The sequence below is a fragment of the Lissotriton helveticus genome, chromosome 1_1 (genome assembly GCF_964261635.1).
Source record: "Lissotriton helveticus chromosome 1_1, aLisHel1.1, whole genome shotgun sequence".
Lineage (NCBI taxonomy): Eukaryota > Metazoa > Chordata > Amphibia > Caudata > Salamandridae > Lissotriton > Lissotriton helveticus.
This window is the reverse complement of record NC_136057.1, coordinates 1,313,253,431-1,313,276,427: the sequence shown is the minus strand read 5'-3', so window position 1 is coordinate 1,313,276,427 and position 22,997 is coordinate 1,313,253,431.

The window sequence follows — 22,997 nt, the reverse complement described above, 5'->3', positions numbered from 1 at the left end:
GGCCGCCTCCTACACCAGCCCCACCACCCTCCCTCCCTAGTCCTCTATTCAGGTAATTAACAGTCTTAGAAACGATAATCCCCCTGCAAACCTCCTAGACCCCCGATCTCCCTCATCTCCATCCCTACCGAACCTATAAAAAAAGACTCTCCCGGGACCAACTGCCTGCTCATAAATTGCAGTCCACAGAGCTAGCAGAGACCATCCTCAACCATAACATAGACATAGCATTCATCACGGAGACATGGCTCAACGACTCTTCACCACCTACTCTAGATATGCTTGTCCCACCAGGCTACTCCATCATCAATAAAGACAGGAAGAACAAAAAAAAAGGCGGAGGCGTGGCAATCATCCACAAAAACGACCACTCGGTGGCCGAAACAGACGCTTTTGACTACAACTCCTTTGAATACCTCAAAACTAACATCAAAACCAGCGAAAATCATTTAACACAATGCCACCTACTATATCACCCCGCAGGTAACAACGCCACTTTCACGGAACAACTTTCAAGCCTGATCGCCAATTGCTCTCTCAAAGAGTCCAACACTCTCATTCTAGGGGATCTTCATCTACACTGGAACAACGAGAACAATGTCACGATAAAATCCCTAAACAATCTTCTGCACTCCAACAACCTCTCCCAACACTGCACAGAAGAGACCCACTACAAAGGGGCGATCCTAGACGCCATCATCGCCCGCCATGATGCAATCTCCATCGATCACATCCTCCCGTTAGATTGGTCTGACCACCACCTAATCCTATTCCAACTCTCCCAAGGGATCCAGTCTCGTCCCCCCATCGCAGCCCCCCCCCCACATGGTCCAGGAACCTATCACAAATCAACACATCTGAACTAGAAGAAAGAATAGCCTCCTCCCTGCCAATCTCCACAGAAGGACTCACAGCCACCCACTGAACTCACCTCACACTACAACACGACCACGTCCGACATCCTAAACCAACTGGCACCCCTAAAACAAAAAAAACAAAGGAACATCCCATCAAGAACGTGGTTTAACAAGGACATCAACAAGGAAAGGAGATTTCTCAGAGCCACAGAGCGACTCTGGAGAAAGAACCCCTCCACCATCCATCGCAGGGAACTCAGGGAAGTTCGAAGCAGGTACAAAAATCATATCAACAGAGAAAAAACGAACTTCTTCTGCAATGCGCTTGACAAGGCAAAAAACAGACCCATAGAACTCTTCGACATCATCAAAAAACAAACATCCAAGCCAACCACTGCCCTTGTACAACCCTCCAAAACTCTATGTGACAACTTCGTCACCTTCTTCAATGATAAAATAGGCAAGATCGAACTATCCCGAGACTTCAGCCCTCCCGCGTTGACCAACTTCGATCCAACATCAACAGACACCACCTCCACAGACCCCACCGCTACCGCATGGTCCTCCTTCGACCTCGTCTATGAAGCCGAGATCCTCAATCTAATCTCATTCTCCAAACCCTCCTCCCACAACCTCGACCCCATTCCCTCCCAAATGGCCAAAGACCTCAAACTCACCCTTGCCCCACTCTGGTGTGAAATCATCAACAGCTCCCTAAAGACTGGCACCATCCCGGACTGTCTCAAAGTCGGCCAGGTGACTCCCCTCCTGAAGAAACCAGGCTTAGACCCCAACGACCTCAACAACTTCAGACCAGTCTAAAGTCTGCCTTTTCTAGCCAAACTCCTAGAAAAATGTGTATTACGCCAACTCAACAACCAGCTTGACAACATTAACCTTCTTGATCACAATCAATCAGGCTTCAGAAAAGGATACAGCACTGAAACCGCAATCCTGAACATAGTAGATGACATCCACAAATCCCTTGACACGGATCAGTGCTGCCTACTCACCCTCCTAGACCTGTCAGCGGCCTTCGACACGGTTGACCACAAGCTCCTCATCAAGGCCCTCAAGGAAAGAGTTGGTGCAAACGATGTGGTCCTGCAATGGTTTGACTCCTTCTTTCAGAACCGCTTTCAAAGAGTCAAAATAAAATCCTTCACATCCGACCCTCTCCCCGTGACCAGAGGGGTTCCCCAAGGATCCGTTCTCTCTCCTCAACTGTTTAACATATACATGGTACCCCTCACCATCATACTGAAGAAAGCCAACATCCCCTTCCATCTCTACGCAGATGACACACAGATCTACATAGAAACCACCTCCTTCAACGACATTCGAAGGCTCAACAACACTCTCAAAGAAATCCAAGCCTGGCTTGGGACGAACCACCTCAAACTCAATCAAGGAAAAACCGAATTCCTCCTCATCTCCAACAAGGACGACAACCCCCAAATCACGGAATGGGTGAAAGCTATTGACGCTCTCAATGGAAATCTCACTCTGAGTAACTCAGTAAAATCTCTGGGAATCACCCTTGACCACAAACTTTCAATGACAAATCACATTAAGAACTCCGCAAAGAGCGCCTTCCTCAATCTGAAGCTCCTCAACAAAATCAAACCTCACATCCAGCAGAGGAATCTCCAACTAGCCACCCAATCTCTGGTGCTGTCCAGACTGGTCTATGGAATTGCAACCTTATCAGGCACAGCCCTATCACACCTAGCACCAATGAAAACCACCCTCAATGCAGCTGCCAGAATGGTCTCAGGGGCAAAGAAATTCGACCACATATCCCCCGCACTCAAAGACTTAAAATGGCTCCCAATGGAAATGCGCGCCAGCTTCAGAACGGCCTGTCTTACACACAAAGCCTTGCACACAGGGAAACCGGAATACCTAGCCTCCAAGCTCAAGAAAGCAGGCCAATCCAGAAACCTCAGAATTTCAAACTCCCTACTACTGATCCCCCTGAAAACCCGGAAACAAAAAACCGCAACTCGCTCGTTTGCCGGCAACGTCCCAAAAATCTGGAACTCCGTCCCAGTGGACATCAGGACTACCCCTTCCTTTCCAGATTTCAAGAGACGCCTGAAAATCCTCTACCTCAACCGTGCATTCCCGAACTCTACCTCAGCAGCCCACCCTGCAACTATGACTACCTCAAAGTCACTACCTCAAACACGCCCCTCAGGCGCCAAATAACAATGTTAATCCTTGAACTCGTATGAACCTTTTTCTTGATATACTGTTCTACACTTGTTCCCTCCAGTTCGATTGTAAAGCGCTCCGATACCCTCGGGTCTGGCCAGCGCTATAGAAAACTCCCCCCCCCAAAAAAAAAAACATTCGCAAAATGTATTGCAAATCCTACATACATAGCATTTTGCGATTCTCAAATAGCGATTCCCAAAAAATCGCTATTTAAGAATCCCAAAATGACTATTTGATACATATGGCCCCATATGCTCTTGCATTACATTCCCAAGTTTGCCATAAACGTTTATTGAACCCAGGGCAAAAATAGTTAGAGCCCTGACCCAGGGACCGTCGTTTTAATCACAGCTTCCCAGCTTGACCCAACTGTGTGACCCAGGGCAATACTCTTCCCTCTGCCTCCTTTTCAGAGACCATCATATTTGAAAGCAACATGAAATTATTTAGTTCAGTATGTGCGCTGTACAAAAACCACTCTTCTATATTAGTTAATAGAATATTAACTCCGCTAATATTAATTAGCGCCTTGAGACCCTCCGGGTGAGTAGTGCGCTATACAAATGCTCTGATTGATTGATTGATTGATTGAATATGATTTTGCTCTACTTATAACAACAGTAAAGGCCTTGTGTAGGAGACATACAACAACCAACTTAGCTCTTGGGTCATGAATAAAATTCTCATCAGTACAGAAGGGATAAAGAAGGTGCTATCCATCCAGCATCCAAACTGCACAATGTCTAATCAGGAACCCCAACTTCAAAGCTTGGCCATACAGTGTGACCCTAAGCAATTACTTTTTTCTACTGTGCCTCCTTTTCCATGATCACCAAATTTAACAGCACCTTAAAATAGTTCAGGGTGCACACTGAACACCAACTTCTCTTTTGTATGATTAAATAGGTCTAAATGTTGCTCCATCTGTACAAATAAAAGGCTTATATATGAGGATACGAGACAACTGACTTGTTTCTTGTTTCATTAATAAAATTGTAACAGCAGAAAGAGTGCGGTTCACTAATTTTAATAGAGAGCACTCAGACCAGTGTTAAATCTTAGAGGCTAAAATGAAACAATCCAAAATACACTTTGTAATGTAAAGGCTTGTATCCTAGCTATATATAGGTAGCAGTCACCATGAACGTAAATTCACAAAAAGGCCAGGAGTAGCGGAAGTGATAACACATGCCATTTGACCTATACATTCACTAACACACAGATGCTTACACATGCACACACAATCACACATACACACACAATCACACATACACGTACACTCTCTCACATAAACACACTCTCACCTGCACATATGCACACAATATACAGTTAGAAGCATTTTCTACTTACCTCAGCTGCCAGAGATGGTCATATTCTAGCTAATTGTGCAATATTTTGTATTACACTAATAGTGAATAATATGCTATTATTCTCTATTGGTGTGATAAAAAATGACAGAATTAAGGATATTGGAGCCCCAACCGATGTCCATAACGACAAAGTGCCCCCTGTGTTTCTGGCACTGATTTTGCCACCTCTCAGTCCACGGATCACAAATGCAGTGCTAGGGGTTGCAAGGGGCAAGCTAGAGGTCACAGCTGTGATCCCTGGTGACCCTAGGTAGTCACTCAGATTTTCAGATGTGGTTGCAGAGAATTATGGAACCCGGCAGTCACCGCTTGACTATCACTGCGTTATTGGTGCTTGCTGCAAGGCAGGAGATTCTTTGGTGTTAGACGTATAGTGAGCGGTCTTAATACCTATGCAATCCCGCAGTTCACGCTCAGTCAGTTGTGAGTGTGGCTTGGTGGCACGAGCATGGTCTATTTCATAGTTCAGGCTGTGCTTCAGTAACTCACCAAGGAAACATGCTGCATACTGAAAACCTCCACAGCAGCCTATTGTGAGGCCTGCCCCGCATTTCATTGAAAACACAGAATTCATGCAATAATTCTGACTCGGTTACATAGTGGAGTTAGCTACTGCAACTACAACCCTTTGAAAAAACAACTTTATCTTTACATGCTAAAAAAAAGCATATAACCAATTCACAAAAGTGAACTTTGAAAAATACCAGGCAATAAGAGAGGTGACGATTTTGGGGTCACCCCTAACCTAGGGAGAGGGCAAGCAGATGCCTTGAACACAAAGAGCATATCACGCTGAACGATTCGGTGGTGGTCCCATCCTCCTAGGACCACCCCAAGCAAAGTTATGGGCAAAAATACAATGCCAACCAAAGGCTCAGCAAAGCATTATGGGGCGAGATTCTAGAGTGCGTTGAATATTATAATATTAGCTTTCAGCTGAGACTGGAGAGCCTGCCCCTTGAGGAATGTTTTTATATTGGATACTATAATATTCACTCCACTCTAGAATCTCGTCCCATAATGTTTTGCAGGGCCTTTGGTTGGGATTGTATTGTTGCCCATAACTGTGCTTGGGGTGGTCCTATGAGGATGGGACCACCACCAATTGCTCAGCATGATGTGCTATTTGTGTTCAAGGCATCTGCTCGGTTCTCTCCATAGGTTAGTGAGGACACCAAAATCATCACCTCTATCACTGCTTGCTGTATTTCCATTTTCACTTTTGTGGGTGACTATATGCATTTTTGCATGTAATGATAGAGTTACTTGTTGTTTTATCAAGGGTATGTAAGGTTTCTTTTTCATTAATTGGGGTGAGAAGGAATGGCGGTGCGGAGTGGAGTGGAGTTCACAGAGTTTTTGATCACATAGTGGTACTCTGGCAACTATGCCCACCCTTATATCTGAGGCTTGTGAACATTCCCTATAAAGCAAGGATTTATTCACAATGTTTGATGTGGGATACTATATTCCTGGGGAAGGTGCCCGAGCGGCAATATTAAAATACCAAAACATGTTGAGGAAAAGATCAATATGGCCTGTTGCTCCGCTCTCCCACTTTTAATCATGTGTTAGGCAGACCCCATTAGCTCACCCACAGAAGAATTTAGTATTGGTCTGACATGGAGTGCATAAAGAGCACCATAAGAGATATAACCTCAACCAAAGTAGGGAGCCTATAACTAGGAGTTTGCACAACCAATGGACACTAATACTATCCTATGTGAGTACATGCACGTATGGTAATTCTGTATAACAGGTTTGGCTATTTCGTGCAGGAGTTTGTACTTCCTGAATGTTTACGTCTCTTTATGATGATTGTACAGCATTCCTTTAGCACCTCTCTCTTACACTGTAGTGTGTTAGCTGCCTGCGTTGTACCTAAACTGTATGAAAGAGAATCGCGCAATGTTCCTCCTGCTACTGCCACCTGTCCTTAAGCTATTATTTCTGTTGTGGATAGGTTGCACTGCAGCTGTCCATGTTGTAAATTTATTTTTTGTGAAGCTTGGTATTAAATGTTCAACTCCATATAACCACAAAATATCCACATTGTCAATGTCGTTTGAATGTATGATGTGAGTGAAAGTGCGAATCCTCACAAAATATGTGAGCAGAGTTTACATTCGGTTTTATGCATTTAAATGAAGTAGACGACTTTATACAATTTTGAAAGAGAGCTGACAAGTAGCTCCATGTCAAGTATAACACGACAAGCCATTTTTGGCATTTTAGCCAACAGCATTTTACATGTTGGAATTTTTATCCCATAATAAAACTGTTAATAGTAGTACTACAAGCCCCACGATGCAACAGGCTGAGAAAAGTAGATAATTGTATGTATGTCATAGTGCCAAAGCACAGAGTTGTGAAATGCAAACTAAGTAAGTAATTTTTATTGTCCAGTTATTTAACACTTACAATTAAAAGTAAAAGTTACATTTAAAAGCACAATAAAAAGGCTGTGCAGACAAGTATTGAAAATAGTTTAGCAGACATTATTTCCCATTTAAACCAATGCAATTTGAATACTATTATTTCTAAATCAGTGCTCAACACAGAAGGAAAGTGCAGAGTGCTACATTCTTTTTTGCCATGCCAATATAAGCATCTAATTGTTTACTGAAGACCAGTGAGTAGTGCATACTTAGAACAGGCAGGAAAGTGCTGAGACAGTGACGGTATAGCTGGTCATCGCTTTTGGGACTCAAGAAGGCAAAAAAGGATGAGATGTTTTAAAACCAAGATTTAGCCCATAAAGGATCAAACCAAGGGCCATATTACCGAGAAAGGGCCATACAATATCGCTGCTTTTATCGGCAGGAAACTGCTGCTAAAGCGACGATAATGGGCTTGATAATATGCCGTTGTGAATTCCCATAGAAGCCCAGGCGATAATGTATGGCCCTTTCTTGACAATATGGCCCTCAGTCCCATTGTCCCAATAATTGGTTGAGTGAGAACCAGTAGTAAGTGTTATTAACTGGGGAGCGTATGGAGAGAGAGATGTGAACAAAAAAGGAGGAAGAAACGGAGCCAGCCTCCTACGTGCCCCTGGCCTGTTATGTCCACACGATGCAGCAAAAGTTATCCGTTTTTTAGGCACCCGGACTCATTGGAGTCTGCACAGTCAATTTTGATTCGGCAAGAGTCAACAATTTTAAGAATTTCCCACTGAGCATTAGATCCTCTCCTTGTAAACAGGCTATGGTTGCCTGCTTGCATGTACGGGTTCCGGCCCTTATAAAGTGCTGTTTCAACAACCTTCTCCGCTCTGGCATTAAGGCGGGGCAAGTGCAGGCAATATAGCAAATGTCTAGTGCCCACACCATCAGGCTTACTTCGCCCTGCATGCATAACTTACATACCAAGAAAACCATGAGACATATTAGTGGGAAAGCAGTGGTGCAGGTTTATTTCGTACAACACAGGTACTGGTAGGTGGGTCATCTTACAGGCGATCCAAAGCGGCAGCCTCTCGCTGACCCGCATGCCCAAGGAGCCATCTTGCACGGCGAGTCGATGCTCAGACGGTGCAGTACATTCACTTTATTTTGTTAGACTCCCGCCCCCCCTGTCAGGGCGGAAGATGAGGCACACCCCCGGTCGGTTCAGGCCCCCCGACCGCCCGAAGGACTAACGGGGCGCCGACGCTGCTGGAACCCCCTCGGCTCCAGGTTCTTGGCTCGGGCACCCTACTGTGCCGGGCAGAGGTATTTAGACTGTATCCTTCTGCCGCAGAGGTACCCCTACTGTCCATCTGCTTCCAGATCGCCCTGTGACTCCGCCTGCAACATAAAACATGATCATTAAAATATCCAACAGTGCCGACCGCTCTGCAGCTGGGTCAGGGTTCAGGGTGGGTTACAGCGCAGAGCGGCCTCGCGGAAGAGAAGGCCGAGCCACGCTGCTAGCCAGGATATAGTTGCGAAACGCCCTCCCCCGTCCACAATGAGCCCTCCCTATTGGCTGTTGTCCGGGGGGGGCGGCAACGAGGGCGCGCTGCTGGCTGCGCTCGCCAGCTGGGTGGTACTAGGGCGCTGTCCCCCCATACTCCCCTCCGTGTCGTGGTGCCAGCGGCATAGTGCCCACACCATCAGGCTTACTTCGCCCTGCATGCATAACTTACATACCAAGAAAACCATGAGACATATTAGTGGGAAAGCAGTGGTGCAGGTTTATTTCGTACAACACAGGTACTGGTAGGTGGGTCATCTTACAGGCGATCCAAAGCGGCAGCCTCTCGCTGACCCGCATGCCCAAGGAGCCATCTTGCACGGCGAGTCGATGCTCAGACGGTGCAGTACATTCACTTTATTTTGTTAGACTCCCGCCCCCCCTGTCAGGGCGGAAGATGAGGCACACCCCCGGTCGGTTCAGGCCCCCCGACCGCCCGAAGGACTAACGGGGCGCCGACGCTGCTGGAACCCCCTCGGGTCCAGGTTCTTGGCTCGGGCACCCTACTGTGCCGGGCAGAGGTATTTAGACTGTATCCTTCTGCCGCAGAGGTACCCCTACTGTCCATCTGCTTCCAGATCGCCCTGTAATCCGCCACAGCTCTGAAAGAGGCCCCCGTCGATGGCAGAGCCCCCCCACCTACCCAGCTACCGACACCCTGCAGCCGACAGTGCTTCAAGTAGGTCCAGTAGGAAAACATCCATTCCCCACCCCGACAAATGTACTCCATCACTTTCGTAATACCCCTCAATCTTATCCTGTATCAGCGCATGTCTAATGCAACCCAATCCCCTCTTTTCCAGGAATTTCTGCATTGACCTGTTGACCCTCTTCCGGCCCTGCTCTATCGCCACTCCCGATCGTGCTCCCTTCCAGGCCCTGCGGGGCACAATCTCAGACCAAATAATTTCCGTGGTTCCCACTTCGTTAGTGATTGTCGTTACATCTTTCTGCATGGCCTCCAATAAAGCTTTCCTCCCCACCTTTACCAAGTCATTTCCCCCTAGATGGATAATCAGAATGCTGGGAGGACCGCCCCGTTCTGCCATATAATTCTGCAGTCTGCCCTTCAGCTGGCCCCATCTCATTCCCGGGAAACCCAGCCATAGAATTTGCGTCCTCGCTAGGTTCAGATCCCATCTCTTGAGCCTCGCCCACTGCTCCAACCTTGTAACGTAGGAATGGCCCATCACCCACACGCGACAATCAGCTGCAAGGAAAGACACCATTGGTATTACCTGTTTTTATTAGTTTGACACTGTATTCCAAGTTTCTTTCACATACGATCATACACTGTACTGCGACCCATTGCAACCCATTGGTATTCCCTGCTTTTAATCATGGATTGAGCTGCACACCAAAGTTTATTACACCTCTACAGACTGTCCTCCAAAAGGTTATTCATTCTACATTTAACTGCACTGCAAACATTGATCTCACATCTATAATTCAAGGTACACTTGACTGCAAACTTTGTTTTCACATCTACAATTTAAACGTGCACTTCAGCCAAGCTTGTCGGTGATACTGACATTACTCTAACTGCTTTACTTCCAAACTGCACTGCAAACATTGGTCTCACATCTATAATTCAACGTATACTTGACTGCAAACATTGTTTTCACATCTACAATTTAAAAAACGTGCACTTCAGCCAAGATTGTCGGTGATTCTGACACTACTCTATTGCTGTACTTCCAACTCTTCGTGACTGTACTGCGCCGCTACCTACCCTCTGCCCTTACACCTGAAAGTGCGGCCAATTGTGGCCACCGGACTCAAAGGCGGACATAACGCCGGTAGCAAGAGGATGACCACCTTCCCACCCTCTTGACCCCTTCCTCACCCAACCCAGCCCCGTAAGCAGCGGTGGCCGCCCCTATCCTAAAGGAGTGGCTTGAAAATTTCTGCTCTGTGTTGGGGGCTGACAACCCTGCTCTAGCCATTACTGAGGACATCACTCGCTCTAACTGAAATTTGGTCAATGGCGTGCCGTCTTCATGAATTAAAAAGGTGCCTGCTAGCAAAGGTCTTATTTTTAGGTACTCCCTAACCAAGGAGACCGGGCAGTACCTGGGGTCCTCGAATGCATGTAAGGTGATTGACACCCCCTTCCCTGCCTGATCTGTTTTGGACTTTCGGAGCCACAGCACTAAGGGATCCCTGGCGCAGACGTCGATCATTGCTAAAGCCCTCCCTGATATGTCAGTTTTTGATTTAGCCACCAGTTCGCTGGCCCTAAAGGCCCCAAAGAATGCCAAGCAAAAGGCTGTCGAGAAAAGCTGGGCCTCAAAGCTCGAACTCGTGACGGCCGGTACTGCGTCCAACATGCGTTGGAGGGCTGGGAATTCTATTCCGGACCTTTTGTCGGGAAACTTCACCTCGTCCCTGGCCCACCCCTTCAGTGCTGCCCTGATCTGGAATGAACATGTGGGATCCAGTCCGCCATTCAATTGAGTATCATGCTTTACTGCAGCCAAATGGCCACACACCCAGGAGTGTGATTTGCCGGCCTCCCTTGCCCACACCACAAAAGTCTCTACTTGTTCTACTGTATTGAGTGCCGATGCTCCCAGGGACCGGATCACCTCGCTGAACGTTGTCCGTTGCACCGCATATCTTCTCATTGTCGACGGGGCCAGGGAGCGTTGCCCCATCCTCTTCAAACGCTCCCCCACTGAAGGAGTCGCCATAGGATAGGCGGGAATGGCGTCATCTCCTTCCCTGCCTGCGGCCATGCTTCCCGGAATCGTGACAGCTGAAAGCGAGAGAGAGCATCAGCTGCCACATTCTTGACACCTTGAACATGCCGAGCTCTGAATTCAATGTTGCTTCCCAAACCTGCCCTCACCAACTCCCTCAGCAGACTCAGAACTAGCGGGCAGTTGGCACTCAGGCCATTGATGGCTTGCACCACCGCTAGGTTATCCGACCAGAAAACAACCTTTTTGTTGGCCAGTTCACCTGGCCACAAATGCATAGCAGCCACAATAGGGAATAGTTCCAGGACAGTTATATTTGTCGTTACTCCCTTTTTGCGCCAAGCATCGGGCCACTTCATGGCACACCATCTCTCTCTGAAAATTACTCCAAAGCCTACGCGACCTGATGCGTCCGAAAATAGACATAGTCCCTGGCTACTCTCCCAAGGCGCCCTCCATATCACTGTACCATTGAATTTCATGAGGAACTCATCCCACATTCTCAGATCAGCTTGCAAACCCGGGCCCAGTCGTACGAAATGATGCCCCTTTCTCACCCTGGCCGTCGCCTTTGCCAGCCTGCGCGAGAATACCTTGCCAGCCGGAATTACCCTTGCTGCAAAGTTCAGTTTACCCAACAGCTTCTGAACCTCCTTGAGCGTCGTCCTACCCTTGCCCAGCATTCCTTTAATGACTTGCCTCAGGTCATCCACTTTCTCCAATGGGAGTCTGGATTCTCCTTTCAGTGTGTCAAGCTCAATGCCCAGGAACGTCAATACCTGGGCGGGCCCTTCCGTCTTTCCGGGTGCTAATGGGACACCTAAATGTTCCATCATGCCTTCAAAGGCCTGTAAAGCCTCTGCGCATTCCCGGGAACCTTCTTCGCCAAAAAAGAGGAAGTCGTCGAGGTAGTGAGTCACCTGGTGGACCCCATGCCTGTACGTGAGGGCCCATTGGAGAAAAGAGCTGAATGTCTCGAAGTAGGCGCATGAAACGGCGCAGCCCATGGGCATGCAACGGTCGTAGAAGAATGCCCCTTCCCACTTGAAACCCAGCAAGTGCTGACTGTCTGGGTGGACCGGTAGGAGGCGGAACGCCGACTCGATGTCGGCCTTTGCCAACCAAGCTCCCTTGCCTGTTCTTCTGATCAGATCAATGGCCATATCCAGCGAGCAGTATGAGACCGAACATGACCCTTCCTCCAACCAATGATTCACAGAGTTGCCCTCCGGGTAGGATAGGTGGTGAATCAACCTGTAAGCTCCTTGCTGCTTCTTCGGAACAACTCCTAGTGGGGATATTAGGAAATTGTTCAATGGGGGAGCGGAGAATGGACCTGCCACCCTCCCCAAGTCAACCTCTTTCCTGATCTTGTCGCTGACCACCTGTGGAAGGTCCCTGGCCGATTTTAAGTTCAAAGCGTCCCTGGGTCCCAGCGGGCCTTTGTATGGAATTTTAAAGCCGTCAACCAACCCCTCGACCAACAGTATTCGTTCTTCCACTAGCGGATACATTCTTAGCAATGGTAGGATATTCTGTAGTGCAATGGGGGATGGACCTTTGGTATGCTCTGCCCCCCTGACTGCTTCAGTAATGACCTTATCGCCAAACCCCTTGCTGATTTTCATCTGTCCTAACACCTGTACCTCTATAGAAGGGTGGACCTTGGTGAGCTGTGACCGCACTCTGTGCTGTGGGGGGGAGTTGGGACCTGCTTCTCTGATCTGCGCACTCTTACCTGTGGAAAGTGGGCCTGTAACGTGGTCTAATTGCTCTCTGCTTTGTGAAGGAAAATTGCCTCTCTCGTTGTCATACTTGGTCTGTCTTATGTGCTGTTCCTGTAACCTATTGACGCGCGCTATCTGCTCCTTGGGACGAGGCGGGGGGGGTGTTGTGAACGCTGGTGCAGGCGATTGCTGCATGTTGTGCACCACATTTGTTGCATTCATGGGCAAACTAGCCTGAAGATGCCGAGAGTGGGGGGGCCCACCCCACAGAAACAGCCTCGGCAAGGTCGCCTGGGTGATATGCGACCTACCCTGCAAGTGAGCTTGGGACCTTGCCGCTAACAAGCGGCAGCTGCTGCCCGCGGGACCTCGTCCTTCAATCCCTGCCCCCGTCCTGCTCCCTAACCTCCGAACCCCCACGGCCTTCACCACTTGCAATTGCGCGAGGCCGAGGCAGGAGCTGGGACGGTGACCACCACGGGCCAGTGGAGACCCCTATTAGGTCGGGGATGAGGGGGAATAAAACAAGGCCCGCACTGACTGACCTCATGGTCAAACGACCTCGTTGCCGAGGCAGCAGCAACGGCGTCGGGGTGAGGGGAGAATGTATTATTCTTCTGGCACGTACCTACCACGCAGGTAAACGTAAACGCGAGCCCGACTCGTGGCCGGCAATGGCGGCGGGTGCCTCGTGGCCGGCAATGGCGGCGGGTGCTCGCAACCCGTCATGGTGCTTCTATTATTTGCGGCCGGCAAAGGCCAAAGGGGGCCATGATCGCTCCACTTGCTCCCCCCTTACAGCACCATTCTGGCCAAGTTGCCGGTAGCACCCCCCTTCCGACCGCCGCACCACTCCGGTATCCCTTCCCACCCAAACCGTTCTAAATTTATCTCGAATAACGTGACCAGCAAACCCCGGCCCCCCCCGTGATCAACATCACAGGGCCCAATCAACCTGAGCACGTCCAGGGATCGGGCCGGGGGGAGACCAGGCGGATGCAACGTACCTTTGAACCTCGACGATTTTACGACGGCGCGGGAGATCACAGCGCAGAGCAGCCACGCGGAAGAGAAGGCCGAGCCACGCTGCTGGCCAGGATATAGTTGCGAAACGCCCTCCCCCGTCCACAATGAGCCCTCCCTATTGGCTGTTGTCCGGGGGGGGCGGCAACGAGGGCGCGCTGCTGGCTGCGCTCGCCAGCTGGGTGGTACTAGGGCGCTGTCCCCCCATACTCCCCTCCGTGTCGTGGTGCCAGCGGCATTCCTTTGGGTGGTGGCAGAGTCGGCAAGCAGTCTTGGTGGCGGTTCTTCTCCAGGCCGGAAGGTTGCAGCGTATGAACAGCTGACTAGCCGATAATTCAGGCCAAACGCTTCCTCAAGGTACGGTTGAGCCGTCAAAAGGCCACAAGAGCCTATAGTCATCCAGGCATGTGACCATTTTGCCAGCAATGCTTTGTCTTGCAAGAGAGGAAAGCTTTTATGCTGTTGAATTTATGGCTGTATTGAAGGTTGGCTGGGTTAGCGGTAAGGACCAGAGAACTGCTGCCTGGAATGTTGTTAGAGCTTGATTTAAGTAGTCATGCAACTCAATGCTTCCTGAGCCGGAGATGGCTTTCCATACGATACAGCTGAGTGTGGAACTTAGCTCTTTTTCCGACTTGTAACAGGTTTTTAAGAATGCACCAAAGCGGTTTACATTCTGTCTCCAGAGGCAAACTCCAGGCGTATTTGTGCATGGAAGGCATGTCGTGGGAATCTGAACACACACCGATAAGTGTCGATTATGGTGTTGTCTGTTATTTTACCAGATCTCCCTTTGAGGGCTATATGCTATGGAAGGGGCATGTTTGGTAGTCATCACTTGTAGGAGCAGTTGCAGTGACCGGTCTTTTAAAGAGATCCTTAAGGAGCAGAAGGCAAATGTAAGAGAGTTGTTTTTCCTTCGTATCGAGCTGCACTGCTTGTTAAAAGTGCCACTTGAATCAAAGGTTACACCTAAGTACTTATATTCTCTCCCATGCTCTAAGGCTGTGTCGTCAAGGTGAAGTGTGGACAGCGGAGATCTTCTTGTGTTGACTAGCATGGTCTTGGTTTTACTACGATTGACTTGGAGTCTGTGTTTTGCTGCATATGTGGCTGTTGCATTGATTAGCCGTTGCAAGCCGACCTTTCTGTGGCTGACCAGGGCAACATCATCAGTGTAGAACATGAGAGGCCCTAAAACCAGACAGTTTGGAGGAGTTGACATTACTGAGTATCGGTGACAGTTCTGTCAAATACAGATCGAACAAGTACAGAGCTAAAACGCACCCTTGCTAGAGCCCGCTGTATGTGAAGATTTTTAGTGAAACTGATGCACCTGAACCCAACCTTACCCTAGACCAGGTGTTTGTATAGAGTAGTTGATTGCAGCTGAGGAGTGTTGGGGGATTCCCCAATTTAGTAGTTTAGACCACAAGGTGTTGTGATGAACTGCATCAAAAGCGGAGTGTAAGTCCACAAAGTACAAATGCAAGTTCAGAGAACAAAGTCTGGCGTGATCTACTAACAGGGTGAGCCTTAGAATTTTAGTTATCATGCCTGTGTTCTTGATAAATCCTGTTTGATTTTTTGCCTTTTTTTTGTAGGCAATCATAGGTTAAGCAGCCCAGTGAGGTAGAGGGCAGCGACAGCCTTTGAGATGCAATCTCCTTCTAATGGGCTAACATTAACACTCCTTGGAAAACCAGCTCACTCAAAGTAACTATTTACCAGAACAATGTGGGTATCAGCTAGTTCGATGTGTCTAGAGACACAGAGAAAAGATAATGAATGACCGTTCATTTACTCTTCTCCAGCCCAGGCCCCATCCTTAGGGGTTTGTGTGACTTAGGTGGGGCACTCACAACACCTCTATGATGCGTCCTGCCTCGGGCAAGTGCAGCACAGGCAGTAGGTGCTGCCCCGTGAGGGCAGCCTGTGGTTCTGCTCCTGAACTAACAGCTCAGTCTGCCGTAGCGGCAGGACTTTAAGTGGGGGGGCTCTGTGAGGGTCCAGTTTTTTGGGGGGGCCTCGAAAGGGGGCTCTATTTTCAGGCCTCAAAGGTCAAAGGTAGGGTGACCAGCCGTCCCAGTTTTTGTTTGGTGTTACTAGTGTGGGTAACATGTCTTGATAGCGAAATACTGCCAATTTCGTTTTTCACTATTGAAAGTCTATCTTGCCCATAGGATAAAATGGGGAATGCAGTGTAACATGTTTACCTGCCTATTTTCCCATAACGGCAAGATAGACATATGGAATCTGGTATCCCTGAACTCAGAATTTAATAACACATCCTTTAGTGAAGATGGTTTTTAAATTCTAAGTTTGGAAATAACACTTTTAGAAAGTGGCTATTTTTCTGTTTAACCTTTCTATGCGCCCCTGCCTGGTTGTGTATTGACTGTCTGGTTTGTGAGTGACGTTGGCTGGGGGCGGCTCCAGGAGGCTGGCTGAGTCAGCACAAGGCTGAATAGACCCATCTGCATGTAGAGTGGTGGGAGGAGTAGCACCTGGGTCTCAATAGGGCTGTGCCTGCCTGCCACAATGCTGGCTCCACCTCCTGCGGTGCGTCTGATAACCCTGGCCCACACGCACTGGCAGACTGCACCCAGAACTGGTTTAGATTGGGTCCAGGACCCCTCACACACGAAGAACAAAGACTTTTGGGGTATCAAAGTGAGACTGGAGCCCCAGTAAAAATAGATTAGGAAACTTCGTGATCAAGAAGGAATCCGTGCTGAGTGTCTGGGAGCTGACCTACAGTTGCTGTGATTGCTGAGGAAGAGGACCAAGGGTCTGTCTGCTGTGTGCTGTATCCCCCAAACTTGAAGAGGAGCTGTGCTGTGTGCTTTGCCCCACTGATTTTTACATATTTCTTTTAAAGTGTTTGGCATTTTATGGCTTATACTTAATAAATATACTTTTTTGCCTATTCTATTATCCTTTGCTGGATGCGACTTCATGATTTTCTTAAGCACACAATGCTAGTTATCTTGATGTAGACCACGCCCCTACTCGGATAGGCCAGACCCCTTTAAGAAATATGCCACTCCCCTTTTACAGCACCACCAGTTTTTTTCCCACTTAAAGAGCTGGGTCGAGGACCTGGGGTAGGAGAGATGGATAACAAGTTCGGCGAGCGCTAGACCTGTGCGCTTCCTAGGTGTCCTTAGCGCTGTTGAGCCAGTGTTTTAAATGGGCAGGTACTGTCCTGAACAGAACCTCCAGCATGTTGTGATTTGCAAAACAATTGCGAAGTCAGCCGAGGAGCAAGATAACCACAATATTGATCTTTTTGGCCGTAAAAAAAATCTCGAACATACAGCAAAAAAAAAAAGGGTGCCCTATGATTGGCCACACACACGCATGCACACGCACACATGCACGCACACACACACATCACTACTTGGCACTTTACAGCCGTAATAGCTGCCTGCTTCCTCCTGCTGCTTTAGGGATCGTGTCAATGGGCCCTGCAAGACCTCACGTTCTGATCTTGCATTCTCAGCTGGCCGCCCCTCAGAAAACAAAGGGGAAACAATGCTGTTGAAAACAAGATGAGAAAACATAAGTCGCGCTTCACTGGCAAACTCTGTAAAGTGGCGGTTGTGGGCACAGACCAACGGGCCTATTGTTGTTTATCTGACGGGCATGCAGACTGGAAACTGAAGGCATTAGTTTCTGTTTACATGTAGCTCAAACAGTTTGTGATCACTTGTGCACTACAAGGGTCGTGCAGCTCTCCCTGCACGTATGCACTGTGAAAACAATGTGGCTGCCACTTGCAAACTGAAGCCTTTGAGACAAATCTCCAACATGGTCAGCGACTAGCTGCCGCCTCCCCCCCAAACCGGCACCCAACACCCAGAAACGTGGACACGAGACTTCTTTACTTTTTGGAAGGCGGGCGCTAGTCGCCCGGCCGTATTTATTAAGATATGAAATTAAAAAAGGTTTTAATTGCATGATCAACAATTTATACAAAAATCAGCAGGACATTAGATACAAGTTTTCCAACAAGTTTGAGAGCCTGACCTTAACAAAAACTCTAATACATGTTGTTTCCTAACCGAGTCTAACATCCTCATCTTGATTTTTGTACATTTCTGGCCATATGGCAAGGTCACTACCGGTGTCAGGTCCTACAAGCTGCGCCTCCCCTGGAGACGTGCGCATGCGCAGTGTTACCCCCGGGAATTGCCCGGTCTACGCCCTGAACTCCATTTACCCACTAAAGGAGGGCCCTTACTCTGCGCCATCCGGTGACGTCATGAGTCCACGCGCGCGGGGTGGCTACCAGCCTAAGGAAAGCGTGAACTACTCCTACCCGCGCTCCTTTGCAGCATGAATTACCTTGCCCCTGGAGTTCTAGGAGTGGCCCGCAGGCCCCTCCCCCTGGGCGGGAACCTCCATAGGATGATGCCCGCCCCCTCAGACCTCAAATATGTGGTCACCGATAATGACCTTACCGCATGCCCCATACCTAATAAATACGACGACCTATGGGAAAAAATTCTAAAGGACAGCTACACTGGCTAATAAATAATAGTATCACAGTACAGCTACAAAGGAAAAAAAGGCCTAAAAACACTTGGCATCAAAGAAAAATTACTTCACACACAGTTTGCTAAAAGGGAAAAAATTCCTAAACAAAAGCATCATCAAAATATACCGACAGAACCATTTCTACTACCATGTAAGACATATGAACAGTACCTTCAAAAAAAAAAAACAACTTACCATTATACCAGACATAATAAATGCCACAAGACTTTTGTTCCAAGGGATGGTGGGTGGGAAAACAAAGAAGCCCCGAGCGCGGGGCACACCGTACTGCGAGGGAGCGTCCAGGGACAAGGGGGTCTCCTGGGCGCTCCCCACCTCTTTATTCCCGAGGGGCCAGGCGGGGGGGGCCCGCCCCCCCCGGCCCGCCCCTCATGTAGCCCGCCCCCCCTGACCCGGACCTTTTTCCTTGTATCCGGGTCAGGGAGGCCTCCAGCCAATCGGTGGTGAGTCGCGCCCCCAAGGGCCCGCCCCCACCACCGAGAGACACCATCAGGGGAAAGGGGGGGCGACGGTCGCCGTGCCGCCATGCGTGCGGGGGGGCCGAGGGCCCCCCTTTTCACATGGTCAGCGACTAGCTGCCGCCTCCCCCCCAAACCGGCACCCAACACCCAGAAACGTGGACACGAGACTTCTTTACTTTTTGGAAGGCGGGCGCTAGTTGCCCGGCCGTATTTATTAAGATATGAAATTAAAAAAGGTTTTAATTGCATGATCAACAATTTATACAAAAATCAGCAGGACATTAGATACAAGTTTTCCAACAAGTTTGAGAGCCTGACCTTAACAAAAACTCTAATACATGTTGTTTCCTAACCGAGTCTAACATCCTCATCTTGATTTTTGTACATTTCTGGCCATATGGCAAGGTCACTACCGGTGTCAGGTCCTACAAGCTGCGCCTCCCCTGGAGACGTGCGCATGCGCAGTGTTACCCCCGGGAATTGCCCGGTCTACGCCCTGAACTCCATTTACCCACTAAAGGAGGGCCCTTACTCTGCGCCATCCGGTGACGTCATGAGTCCACGCGCGCGGGGTGGCTACCAGCCTAAGGAAAGCGTGAACTACTCCTACCCGCGCTCCTTTGCAGCATGAATTACCTTGCCCCTGGAGTTCTAGGAGTGGCCCGCAGGCCCCTCCCCCTGGGCGGGAACCTCCATAGGATGATGCCCGCCCCCTCAGACCTCAAATATGTGGTCACCGATAATGACCTTACCGCATGCCCCATACCTAATAAATACGACGACCTATGGGAAAAAATTCTAAAGGACAGCTACACTGGCTAATAAATAATAGTATCACAGTACAGCTACAAAGGAAAAAAAGGCCTAAAAACACTTGGCATCAAAGAAAAATTACTTCACACACAGTTTGCTAAAAGGGAAAAAATTCCTAAACAAAAGCATCATCAAAATATACCGACAGAACCATTTCTACTACCATGTAAGACATATGAACAGTACCTTCAAAAAAAAAAAACAACTTACCATTATACCAGACATAATAAATGCCACAAGACTTTTGTTCCAAGGGATGGTGGGTGGGAAAACAAAGAAGCCCCGAGCGCGGGGCACACCGTACTGCGAGGGAGCGTCCAGGGACAAGGGGGTCTCCTGGGCGCTCCCCACCTCTTTATTCCCGAGGGGCCAGGCGGGGGGGGCCCGCCCCCCCCGGCCCGCCCCTCATGTAGCCCGCCCCCCCTGACCCGGACCTTTTTCCTTGTATCCGGGTCAGGGAGGCCTCCAGCCAATCGGTGGTGAGTCGCGCCCCCAAGGGCCCGCCCCCACCACCGAGAGACACCATCAGGGGAAAGGGGGGGCGACGGTCGCCGTGCCGCCATGCGTGCGGGGGGGCCGAGGGCCCCCCTTTTCACATGGTCAGCGACTAGCTGCCGCCTCCCCCCCAAACCGGCACCCAACACCCAGAAACGTGGACACGAGACTTCTTTACTTTTTGGAAGGCGGGCGCTAGTCGCCCGGCCGTATTTATTAAGATATGAAATTAAAAAAGGTTTTAATTGCATGATCAACAATTTATACAAAAATCAGCAGGACATTAGATACAAGTTTTCCAACAAGTTTGAGAGCCTGACCTTAACAAAAACTCTAATACATGTTGTTTCCTAACCGAGTCTAACATCCTCATCTTGATTTTTGTACATTTCTGGCCATATGGCAAGGTCACTACCGGTGTCAGGTCCTACAAGCTGCGCCTCCCCTGGAGACGTGCGCATGCGCAGTGTTACCCCCGGGAATTGCCCGGTCTACGCCCTGAACTCCATTTACCCACTAAAGGAGGGCCCTTACTCTGCGCCATCCGGTGACGTCATGAGTCCACGCGCGCGGGGTGGCTACCAGCCTAAGGAAAGCGTGAACTACTCCTACCCGCGCTCCTTTGCAGCATGAATTACCTTGCCCCATGAGTTCTAGGAGTGGCCCGCAGGCCCCTCCCCCTGGGCGGAAACCTCCATAGGATGATGCCCGCCCCCTCAGACCTCAAATATGTGCTCACCGATAATGACCTTACCGCCACAGGCCAGCATTGTTAACCGACGATCTGGCCTCCCCCCTCTAGCCCCTACCTAAGGAACCCTCCTACTTGCAAATCCCTCTAACCAGGCCCAGATATTGTCAGACCACAAGACATTCCCTTCCTCATTTAAGTGAACTCCGTCCCTCAAGTAATACCTGTCGCCCCAGATACACCCATGAGGTATTGACTGTAACAGGGGGGCTCGAAACAACCTATCCAACCGTGTGTTGATCCTCTTTACCGAGTGATTCAACGCCCTGACCGAATCCCCCCCCCGCCACTGTAATCGGGGTATGAGTTGCGACCATACTAATGTGCAACCCGGGCAAGTCCTGGCCATCCACCCCGCCGTTGAGATAATCTCTTCGATCAGAATGCGCCTTCCCAGTGTGGCCAAATCATTCTCCCCCAGGTGAAGTATCACCACTGACGGGGGAGATTGCCGGCGCGCTAAAAGCCCCTGGAAGAAGCCCCTAAATTGGTTGAGACACAACCCCCCTCTCCCGAAGAACGTGATGTCCAACCCCAGTTGTGCCGCCCTTTTCCCCCTGTCACCTGACATAAAGACACATTCTGCTCGTCTTACATAGGAGTGACCCACAATCCAAACACTTTTCTTCATTGTTTCCTGGCTGCAGCTCCGTGCTGATGTATGTTGTTGGTGCCCGACGACAAATTCCTCCCCTGCGTAACAGGTCTGAGAAACTGTAAGAGAGCGGAAACAAACCAAGCGTGAGCGCCATGTAATCACAACATGTCAATTCGTACATAACGTTTGTAGCATTCTGAGGACCATCTCCCAATTGTCTTCACTCTCTCCACTGGGAGGCCCCCCGCCACCGCCTCAGTTGCTGCCCCAATCCTAAAGGAATGAGAGCCAAACTCTTTAGGGTCAAGACCTGCTTTCCTGACCACCATCTCCAATACCCTCCTGAATTGATACCTGGTTCAAGGGGTTACCGTCGGCATGACAGAGCAGTGCCCTGCCCGCTGTGCCCGCCAGCAGCCCGTGCAATAATTCCACGTGCCTCACTGGGCAGCAAGGGTTGGCGGGGGCCCTTTGGAGGACTATGGTGTGGCCCCTAGACTCCTGGTCGGTCTTTGACTTCTCAATAGTCACCCACATGGTGTCATCCCTTATCCTCACACTAGCCCTTTGCAAGCCGCCCAGTAGGTCTGACTTGGAACCTGCCACAAGTTCGCTAATTCTCAGCGCCCCATAGAATGCCAAGGAGAATGCTGCCTTAAAAAGAAGCACCTCCCACTCCGAGCTACAAACAGTGTCCAGCGCGCCCAGTAAAGCAGTCAGCCGTGCTAATCCTATGGGCTTTCTCTTATCTTTATGATGGCCCTGAATACGGCGCCAACCCCTCAAAGCCTTACGCACCATAAAGGTATTAGTGGGATCACGCAAGCCCCTAGCTTGAGCGTAGAATGACACCGCTGCCCTATGTCTGTTTGCCGCTGCCACCGAGCGCCCCTCCTTATGCATCCATTCTAAATAGGCCGCAAAGCCATCCTCTTGCGCCCATAGCACCTCCCATTGTTGCCCCAAAAAGGAACAGTAAGACACAAACGCCCCTTCGTACGCCGTCTTGGTCCTGGGGGCTAGGCTAGCGACCACGAGGTCCTGTAATCTGGGGCACCAATCTGCCAAAGTACTGCTGGGAAGTGCGCTGAAAACCTGCATTTTGAAGCGAGAGAGGGAGTCAGCTGCATTGTTCAGAACACCAGGGACATGTTTGGCCTTAAAAACGAAATTCCATTTAAGGCACTGCAAAACAATTTCTTTGATCAGGCGAAGTATGAAAGGACACCGTGCTCCCTGTTGGTTTATACACTCCACTACTGTCATGTTGTCTGACCAGAACACCACTGATTGGTTACATAGGTGTTCGGGCCAGACCATCAATGCCACCCATATTGGGAAGAGTTCCAAGAAGCCAATATTAGCGGTCAGACCCCATGTTCTCCATGCCTCCGGCCACTGTTGAGCGACCCACCTGTTCCCTAGGATGGCGCCAAAGCCCACACTACCGGCGGCATCTG